Source organism: Triticum aestivum, chromosome 5D, assembly GCF_018294505.1.
Source record: "Triticum aestivum cultivar Chinese Spring chromosome 5D, IWGSC CS RefSeq v2.1, whole genome shotgun sequence".
NCBI classification, from domain to species: Eukaryota; Viridiplantae; Streptophyta; class Magnoliopsida; order Poales; family Poaceae; genus Triticum; species Triticum aestivum.
In genome coordinates, this window is record NC_057808.1 from 8,070,009 (window position 1) to 8,080,541 (window position 10,533).

Below are 10,533 nucleotides of genomic sequence, written 5' to 3' on the forward strand. Positions count from 1 at the left end.
ACTAGATATATGTTGACTGTTTCCGTAGTTTTCTGAATTGCAACTTCATTTGGATTCATACGACCTTTGCATGGCTAATTTTGTAAGGTTGGATGTATATTTTCAAGTTTCCTGCAAGTCTCAGTCAAGTCCCAAGTTGGTTTGGATCCATTGCATTGCTAATTGTTCAGTTAACTGAATTTGTTTGGTAGACGGGCATGGAAATAGCATTCACTTTCATGAAAGTCGAGCTTGTCTATTCTGCTCCGTAACGACAATTGCATTATTGGATGCATTAATCAACTACAGAAACTATGTTAGTTCTGTTTAATTCGTTAGACCTTATTGTTGCTGGAGTGAAAGCATATCTGGACCCGTATATCTCTGCATGACTAGTAGATTGATGGTGATATATCAGTATGCATATTGAGGTGAAAATGTTGAACCTGTACCTGTTAATTATACCTTGTTTCTTTTCTGGTGTGCGGGTTTATTTGGATCCTGGACCTCGGCAGGCTGAATTGTTAGGCCTGGGTGTGTATTGTCGGCCATTGTTCTAGATTGCATGGTTGACTAAATATCTTGATAAGTTGATACAATTTGTTTGGTAGATAGCAAGGAAATATACATTAAAGTTCCTGAAAGGTTGAGCTTGTCGTCAGTAGGTGTAATTAACAACTCGACACACTTTATTTCGTATTTGGGACAGCACATTGACGAGATGTGTCTACGTGCATTTGCTGGCTAAATTTTTTTAAATAATACATTTTTTTTTTAAATTACAGAAATAATACGCAGAAAAAAGAATTTACAAGAATAATACACCGTCGGCCCACTGCAGGCCGACTGAGCCCAGTCGGCCCACAGCAGGCCGATCGGCTATCAGGAGGCCGACTGCAGGCCGGGCAGCCACGCGGCGGCCTGTGGTTGGTCGTGCCACGTCGCAAGGGGGGAGGCAGCGGCCTGTCGGCGTGGTGCGCCCCTGTCGGCCTGCCGCTCGCCGATCGGCCACCTGGTGGCCGACAGGGTGCGGCCGACCTGACGCGCGCTGGCCAGCCCGCCCTTATCCTCTCCCTCTCTCTGCATTATTTCTTCTCCCCTGCCCGCCCATATCCTCTCCTTCCTCCATTATTCTTCTCCCGTGGCTCATTCTGCTGTGTTTTTTCTCCTCCTCTCTCTACAGAAAAATGGCACACATTTGTACACCTAAATGAGCTACATTTTCGCGATTTTGGCACCGTGAATGGGTTCAACTCATTAAGGGCAGCCAAAAGAGGTGTCGATCTACTGACGGGGTAGCTCGTGGTGGTCGTGGTGAGCATTTTGGTGGAGGTGGTGGTGGTGAAGTTGGGGCAGTGTTCGTCGTTAGGGCAGTTGGGGTGGTGAGGTGGTGGTGGTGGTGGAGGTGGTGGAGGTGGTGGTGGTGGAGGTCGTTCGTCGTTCGTCGTTCGTGGTTCTTCGTTCTTCGTTCGCACGCACGCTTCAAGGGTATATTTCAGCCCTCATTTTATTTTTCGTAGGTGCTCCGGGAGTATACGTAAATATTGTTATTTGCCGCGGTAGTATACGTAAATATTTGTGTGTGATTATTGTTTTTTGGCCCGGTAGTATACGGAAATATTGTTATTTGCCCCGGTAGTATACGTAAATATTATTCGTTCGCACGCACGCTTCGTTCGATGTGAAAATAAATTTGTGTGCGATTATTGTTATTTGCCCCGGTAGTATACGTAAATATTTGTAGTTGCTACGGCAAATATTCGTAATATAGTTGTAGGTGTGTGAATTGTATTAGTTGTTAGTGGGATAATAAGTTGTTGCTTAATACTTGACACGTACACAGGTGCGGGATAAGAAGTTGGAAACATGAATAAAAAGTTGGAAAGAAGAGACAAGTTTTTTTTTTGAAGAGTTGGGGTCGGCATGTGCATAGCATGTTAGTTTGATGAAAATTTAATAAGCAAGCAAAAAATAGGAAAAGTAGAACTACATGTTAAAAAACGTTTCAGTCCGTACCCGATGCGAATATGAAGCGGATTACCCGCTAACCTTTACTATGCGTATTTTCTAAAGTTTAACCCATAACAAGCAACGTCACACTGTTTTTTTTTAAACGGCCACGCTGTAGTTTAACAAAAAAACTTCTTAGCAAGGAAGAATTTTACATGATCATAGAAATAAGACGCATGCCTTTTTCTAAATTATTTTAACATAGATTAAAATAAAAAATACATCAACATGGCCATATAATTCAAATAAACTGAATTATCATATTTGTCGGTTATATTATTATTATTATTTGAGGCCTATTTATTATTAGTAAACATGGGCCTATTTATTATATTATTTACTATGGTCCTGATAATATATATATAGACATGTCTAATACTTGTATTTCTATGTTGAAAAAAAATAGGTGAGTCGAGATGTCCGATGTAGTGAAGTTGAGATTTTACTATGGTCCTGGTACTGTCCAAACAAATGAGTTGGGAGCAGATCTGAGTGAATTTACTCACATAGAGGTTGCAATCAGCGCACCACAAACATGGTCTGTTAGTCAGTTGAAAGAATGGATTGCGGCAAGTTTAGGTCTTGATACTGAAACACACACCGTCGGTGTTCATGCATTGTGGACACGGTCAAGTTCAAAAATTTACTTTTATTTGAGGCCAATAGAGGGAGACTCCGATTGGGTGCGGTGGTTACAAGGTTGTGAACGAAGGGGATGCAATCCTGTTGCTTTAGTGCTTCCCGTCGTGAAGGAGGTCACTGCACATGAAGGGGAGGGTGGCTACGAAGGACAGAGCAGTCATGTAGAAGGAGGAAATGCTTATGGTTACGACCAAGGACAGAGCAGTCAGGTAGAAGGAGGAAATGCTTATGGTTATGAACCAGGGCAGAGTAGTCAGGTAGAAGGAGGAAATGCCGATGATGATTACAATGGCGAGGTGGACGCTGACGAGGTAGATGGGCACATGCAGAACCAGATGGAAGAAGAAGACACCGATGTTGAAAGGGGTCATGCCGATGATTCTGACGAGTCAGATGAAGAAGAAAATGCAGAGGAGGTCCCGAATCCTGCATGGTGGAATCATGACTTATCATCTGCAATGACCGTGAATGATGGACATGATTCAGCCTGGCAATATCACCAGAACAATATTGCGACGGGTGCTATGTATCCGAACAAGCAAGCCCTGAAGGATGCAATAATTAATTGGGCAATGTCCACGCAAAGGGTTTTCAAAGCTGAGGTGTCCAGTCAGAAATTCCTCACAATGGTATGCAAGTATGCAGATTGTCCCGCAAGGGAGCACGGCTTTCTCCCTAAGTATGGCACAAGTTGGGTGATAAGTGACTTAGTTAATCACACTTGTCTTATTCCCTGCATCCCTCAAGATCATGCCAACCTTTCATCCATGCTTATTGCTCGACTGTTTTACGATGAGATAGTGCAAGGCAAAGCAATGGAAGTGAAGGCAGTGCAGACAAAAGTGTTCGCCAGGTTGAAGTACAGAATTTCTTATGGCAAGGCTTGAAGGGCTAAGCATGCAGCGCTTGAGAGGAGATTTGGTTCTTATTTTGATGCATATGACTCTGTTGTCCACCTCCTCCACACCCTGCAACAGCGGAATCCAGGCACCTATATCAATATCCAAGACATGTTCATGCCAGAGTTCCCAACTGTGAGGGTTTTGCATCGTCTCTTCTTCTCTTTCGGTGTATGCATCGAAGCTTTCAGGCATTGCCGACCGGTGATATGTGTTGACGGTACTTTTCTCACAGGCAAGTACAAGGGCCAGATACTGACAGCCATAAGCTATTGCAGGTAGAGGAGCCGGCCTAGTACGGTTGTGTTGTCCAGCAAGTGAACAATGACCTGAAAAGATAGCGGCGAAAGTTATGACACTACATTTTCAAGATAAATTATATTATCAAAAACCAGTTTTGAGATATGAACTGAATCAGATCTATTATCATTACAGAATGTATAATTAAATAAGTAAATGCTAAGAAGCTCACCTTCGCCTCGCGATGATATTTGCCTGTCCACTCGTCCAACCACGGGTCGTTCAGGGAGTTATTTTTTGCGCGAATCAGATGCGCAGAAGTCAAAACAACGGCGGTTTTGCGATTTTCATCCTGTTGAATCCACAAACCAGAGCACGTATTAAGCGGCTGACTCTGCAAAGCAAACCGAAACTCAGAACACTACTTGCCAGGTAGAAAATTTTAGGTAGTAGCATTCATGCATGATGTTACACGCATACGCACGTACCGAGAGAGGAGGAGAGACTGATGACTGAGTTGCCGGAAGGCAGCGCGTATGCCTGGATTGGCGGCCCTATCAGCTAGCTCGCTGGGGATATAGGGTTCGTAGAGTGGAGGGCTGGGCGGATCGGAGGATTCCTCCGTCGCATCGTACACACGATCTGCAAAATAATAATAATAATAATAATAAAATGAACAAGTAAACACCAATCTGTCCTGATGAGGAGGAAAAGAGGTTGGAACTGGAACCTGGGGGAAAATCACCTGGTTTTGCTTGGGATTGGGCTTTGTCTTGCTCAAAGGCCGCCAAGATCATCCCTGGATGGGAGTTTAGACCAGCTAGCTCGTCGGGAGATCTAGGGCTCGTGGAGTGAAGAGCTGTCCCCTCCTTCTCCTCCTCTGCCAGATGTGGCTTCTTCGATTCCCCTCCATCTCCGGCTCATCGCCGAAGAACCTGGAGGCCCTTGACATCTCTCTCATCTCCTGCGCCGCGGCCGGCCTCTGCACCGGCGACGCCGGAAAAGGGTTTGGCGCGATCGAGGGTGAGGAACGACTCCGTCCACGTCGAGGAGGTCTGTGGGTTCATTCATGTGTTTTCCTCTTTTCTATCCACGTCAGGTACTACATGTGTTCGCCCGCGACTGCATCTTGGGCTCCGGCCGGAGGCGCCTGGCCTGCGGATGTTTACATGCAACTGTACGCTTCGTTTTGGACTGGCACGCCCGTACAGCGGCCACACGTACGTCTTCCGGTCGTGCCTATTCGATCGCTCGCCTACGGTGTACGTACGTACGTACGGCCACACCATCGACTTGTCTTGGGCGCTCGTATTCTATTCTATATCTATATCTTTTCCTTCTTTTCCTAATATTAAAGGGAGGATTGTTTCTCCACTTTTTATTGTCCATGGTGTGACCATCAGGTTTTGGTCCGTCTTTGGTTCCTATACATGGGTCCGTCTTTTTTAAGGAAAAAGGAAAATGTTGAACCAGAAAAAATAAACGTCCACAGCAGGATTCGCTCCCTGGAATATGAGGTTGATACTCGCAGTGCCAATCAGCACAGCTAGGCCGCTGTGTGTGCCTAAATAAAGCGCCTGGTTTCTTTTGATACGGATTTGGGCATGCGGAAAAAAATATGAGAGTCACGCAAGGAGTTTTTTTTTACTTTTCTTTTGAGTGTTTTTTACTTAATATCTTCCACTGCAACAAGGCTGGCCCAACTAATCGACCGGCTAGACTCAGCCCGTTTAACAATGCAGCCGCAATTAATCGATTATCTGGCCTCAAATTATTGTATAGTCCCACCTTGTGTTTCTTATATTCAATCCTTTCAATTTATATATCTCTTTGAAGTTCCTGGGTATCAAGGAAGTGTCTGGGGAGCCAATAAGCAAAGATAACAAGGGATGAGGATTAGAAAAAACTTTTGCTAGCTTTAAGAATAATTGTATTATTATTTTTCAATTCAACCATAACTGACATAATTTGCCTTGTTCACGGTAACAAAAAATTTAGGTAGCTATTTATCAGTTTAGATGTATTCCGTTCTTTAGCACGGAGGCTACATATGCGGATAACTTTTTCCATTGTGACGCACTGTAAGGACTTTCGAAAGCAGCGAGCTAGAGTGTGATGACCAAGCTCATTGCCCTTGAGATTGTCATGTTCGTCGTGAGGTGGATAATATGACCATGGTGGTGAAGAGGGTGGTAACATGGATGGGTCACTTGGAGCGTGCGAGGATTTTTTTTTCCCGTTGCAACGCACGGGCATATGTGCTAGTCTATATCTATATCTATATCTATATCTATACCTACTATTAAAGGGAAGCGATATTCTTGGTTTTGTCCCACTTATTTGGTCCCACAGTCCCGCTATTATTTTCACGCCTATGTTGTTGTTTGGTTTTGTTCGGACTCTATTTTATAAAGTACGTGCAAAGGAAACAAAAGAAGAAACGTAGCGGTCAGCCCATATGTCTATTTTGTTGATGAAACGAAACGAACCTGCCGGCCCATAAGTTTCTTTTGTTTGCTAGCCCATATCAGCGGACGCTTCGTTGCTCAATCCGCACGCATGTTTGTCCCTGGTTTGTGAAACTCAGTTGGAGTTGGAGTCGAACTCTACATCCCTCGCGACCTGGACTCTCTCTGACTAATCCTTCCCTAACGCCTCCTATGAATATGCCGCCGATGAGGAGGTGAAGAAGCAGCAGACGAGGCACCGGAGGAGACATAGGGCGAGGTCAATCATACGGTGCGATTCATCCAGCCGATGAGGAGGTGAAGAAGCAGCAGACGAGGCACCGGAGGAGACATAGGGCGAGGTCAATCATACGGTGCGATTCATCCGGGCCTCCCGTGATCGTCAGAACCGCAGGCCGCCGTGGGCACCATCACCCTCCTCTCCTACGTTCCTACCCAGCCGTGAGATGTCAGCCTCAGAGGACTGCAAATCCGTAGTAACAATGGTCGAGGCCAACGCCAGCGATTCCCAAGTTGTCTCACTCGGGATCCCTTCCTCAGTTCCTCCACCGAGCCCGCACCACAACATCAGCATCACCGTCTACGCGGCGACGCCGGAGCACACCAACCGGCGTCCTTTGGTCGATCCAGGAAGCCAGCCTCCCGGCTCCCCATATCCCCGCTTCCTCCCGAGATGGCATGGCAGATGGTTGGGCACCCCGGCGGCCGAGTGCCCTGGAGGCCCCACCACACGCTACAGCTTGGTATGACTAACGTGCATGGGGAGGAAGTCGTGGGGAGGTTCCTGAGTGCAACCGCTGCGACAGCGATGACTGCCAAGTACGAGGCACGAGGCGACGAAGGCGCTCCTGGAGGCAGTCGCGGCTGTGTGGACAGTGGAGGAAGAGACAACTAATCTCGTCAGCAGAATCAAAAGTTAATGCAGAACTAACTGCAACATGCAAAGAGATAGAGGCTCGAAGATGGAGAATATCACGCACGTGGAGGAGCTAGAGAAGGTAAGCTCATCTCATGTGGCTAAAATCCGGTTGAAAAGGGCGTGAAACGTATTATACATCTTTATTATAGCTTGTTCTGAGAGACAGTAAGAAGTGAGCATGGTACATGCGGCTGGGAGAGAAAAGAAAAGAACAACATCGACTCCAAATCATCCAAGTCAAACTTATACTATTTCGCCTGATTAGAAAACTGCATATATGCCTTAGAGCATCTCCAACAGCCGCGCAACGCGCGGCGCGCTAAAAGTCAGGATACAGCGCCAGGTGAGCCAGGTTTTGAGCGCGGCGGCGCGCTGGCTCCAGCAGCCGCCGCAAAATAAAGCGCGCACGAGCCGCTCCAGCAAGCGCGCTATATTTTGTACATCAAGTCTTCTCCTACAATACATAGTCTCATAGTACATAGTTCTACGATACAACCGCGTACATAGTTCTAGTCTTCTCCTACAATACGTACTCTCACATAGAACTACTACTCGTCATTCTCTGACTCGGACTCTGTCTCGGTGATGTCCTCCTCAGACGTTTGAGCATAGGCGTCAAGGAACCAATCGTCGCGGGAGTCCCAGGACGACGCATCTCCTAGCACCATGTTATATTTAGCGACCGCCTTCCGCGTTCGCTTGTCCTCGCGATAGGCGGCTCGCTCCTTCCTCTTCTCCTTCCTCTCCGCCCTCCTCTCGGTGAAAAACTGCTCCTCGTTGATGATATCTTGCGGGAAGCGTTGCCTCCAGAGCGCCATGGCTTCCTCGTCCATCTCGGCCAGGCTGAGACGGTGCTCCCGCCTCCGGTTTTTGCACCGATCCTCGTCGGTGATAAGCCGCGGGAAATGAGCCAACTCCTATGCCCGCTCTGGCGTCGCCATGTCGGTGAAGTTCATGTCCAACGGGACCGCCGGAGGCGCCACGGCGCAGCGTCGTACGCGCGGGCGCCGTCCTGGGCGGTGTCGAAGGTTCCGAGGCCGAGGCGCATGCCGCCGCCCAACCGGATCAAGGCGGAGTAGGTGCCGGACGGACGCACGCGGACGCCGCGGTAGCCCGAACCTCCCCGGCGGCGAGGCGGCATGGTGGCGCGGTGGTGTCGTGTCAGCTGCGAGGAAAGAAAGCGCTAGAGCGAGCGAGAGAGAGCGGCAGAGGCGCTGCAATTTATAGGCGCGCCGGACGCGGTGCGCCAAATCTAGCGCGCGAGCTGCCGCCTTTTCCCGCGCGCTAGTTTCCCGCCACCGCTGGAGCGCCGAAAAAGTCCCGCGCGCGCTAAAAGCCCAGTTTACCCCGCGCGCGCCTTTTGGCGCGGCTGTTGGAGATGCTCAGTCAATGCGCACTGAAACAGCCGCCAGGTGGTGATGAGAGGACTACTGAAGAAGGGGAAACACACTTCACACTTCAGTTTGTTACCCATGGTTTCTTCAGAAGGTAAATATCAATGGAATCACAAGTGGGTTTGCTCACTTAATCCAAAAGATCCGTCAAGTTGCAAAGATAACAAAAGTGAATCTGAAATATCTGAAAGCAGATGACCCGATCCGCTACTTTGGTGTAGGTGTTATTTATCTTGCTCTGTGTTGACATGTTTTCTTCTTCCGTAGATGCAAATCATCCAGAATGTGACCAGTCACACACTAGAGAATGGCACCGAGAGCTTCCGTCATTGGATAATGGCATCTAATATGCGGTTCCAGTCCTTTCACGGTGCAGGTGAACTGGGGAATTCTATCAAATATATAAGTGCCATTTCAAGATTGGCATTGTACTTTCTTGAGTGTATGATATTACATGATTAAACATGCCAATTGTTTAACTTGATTTAGTTGTCTATATTATGTTCTATGTGGTATTACCAACAAAAAATGTTTTTTAGCTTGCAAAGCGAAAAGACTATGCCCTTTCTGGCAATAATGTGGTTGCACCAGTGAAGAGAACTTATTTTTTACATTGTAAGAAACGTGTCCTGTTTTCCCCCATCATTTAAGTGTGTGCCGTGTTATCTTTGTTCATGATTCTGATTGTACATTTTCAATATTCTCGGGATGTACCTTACTATGATGATATTGAGTGCTGCTCCTCTGGTGCCGACACCTCTTTGGACAGCCGGATGTTTATAGTCAGTGAGACTACTTTTTTGGTTATTGGCTCGAGCTATCACTATGATTGAAATCTATTCACTCAACTAAATTTGTATGGTCACCAAAAACCAACGACAGGTCTACACTTCTCAGCAGTTTGCAATTTGTATTAGAGTCAGTATGCCTAAGCCAATGGTTAGACAATGTTGTTTTAGTTAGGAAATGTAGAAATCGTGGTCATGATTTATGTAGATTGGACAGTCCCTTCGAACTGCACTCTTCGATCATTAGTGGACAATTTGACTATATGTCCCCCGATAGAAAATTGACTATATGTTTCATGAGATGACTGGTTATTTTGGCCCTATGAGATTAAACTAGGCCTTGATTTGAAAGTACAGTTCAGGCAGCAGCTGCTGCTGGTTTGTTAGGCAGAGACATGTGGCCTTCCTCATTCCTCAAGATATTTTTCTTTGGTACCAAGATTTTCGTTCCCAGGTTGTGGAAAAATGGATCTAGCGATCCTTCGACAAGTCGTCATGAGCTGGGACATAGTCGACCCGAGTTTTCTACAGACGGGTCGAAACAATGCAATCTCTTCTAAGGCTGTACAAATATGAGCCGGGCGGAAGGAGAGCGACGATGACGTCCTTACTTCTTGAGTGATTAGGGACGTGTCATTTTCTTCTTCCGTTGCAATGCACGGGCATATGTCCTAGTGTATACTTACAGAATCAACTGCAAATATAAAGCCTCGCTTGTCGCTTGCTTCACTCCCAACCAAACAACGATAGGATCGGATCGGATCGAAAACAAGAAACTGTCGTGCACAACTTGAAGCTCTTATGATACTCTTTTAAACATCTCGAAAGCTTTTCAAATTGAAGAATTTGGCCCCGTCCATCCGTTGCCAACGGCCGCAACATTCCCTCATAGCTAAACCGTCGCCATTGTCTTGGTCATATCATAGGCTGTAACCGGTTGTAGCTCCGCCGTCTTCAAGTTGCAGCTCTCACCGCCGACGGTCATAGCAACACCATGGCAGCTCGCATGGCCGTGGACCCTATTCCAGCGCCGCCATCCTCCCCCTTGACCCCGCCGGCATGCTTGCTCGCAACAACGTACGTCGGCAATGGCTCCAAGCTGCACGCTAACCGTGACGCAGCGGGGTGGCCAGTATGGGCTCACGCCCTTGCACACCGGAGCAGGAAAGGAAAGGAGGTGGGTATCATCTCCGC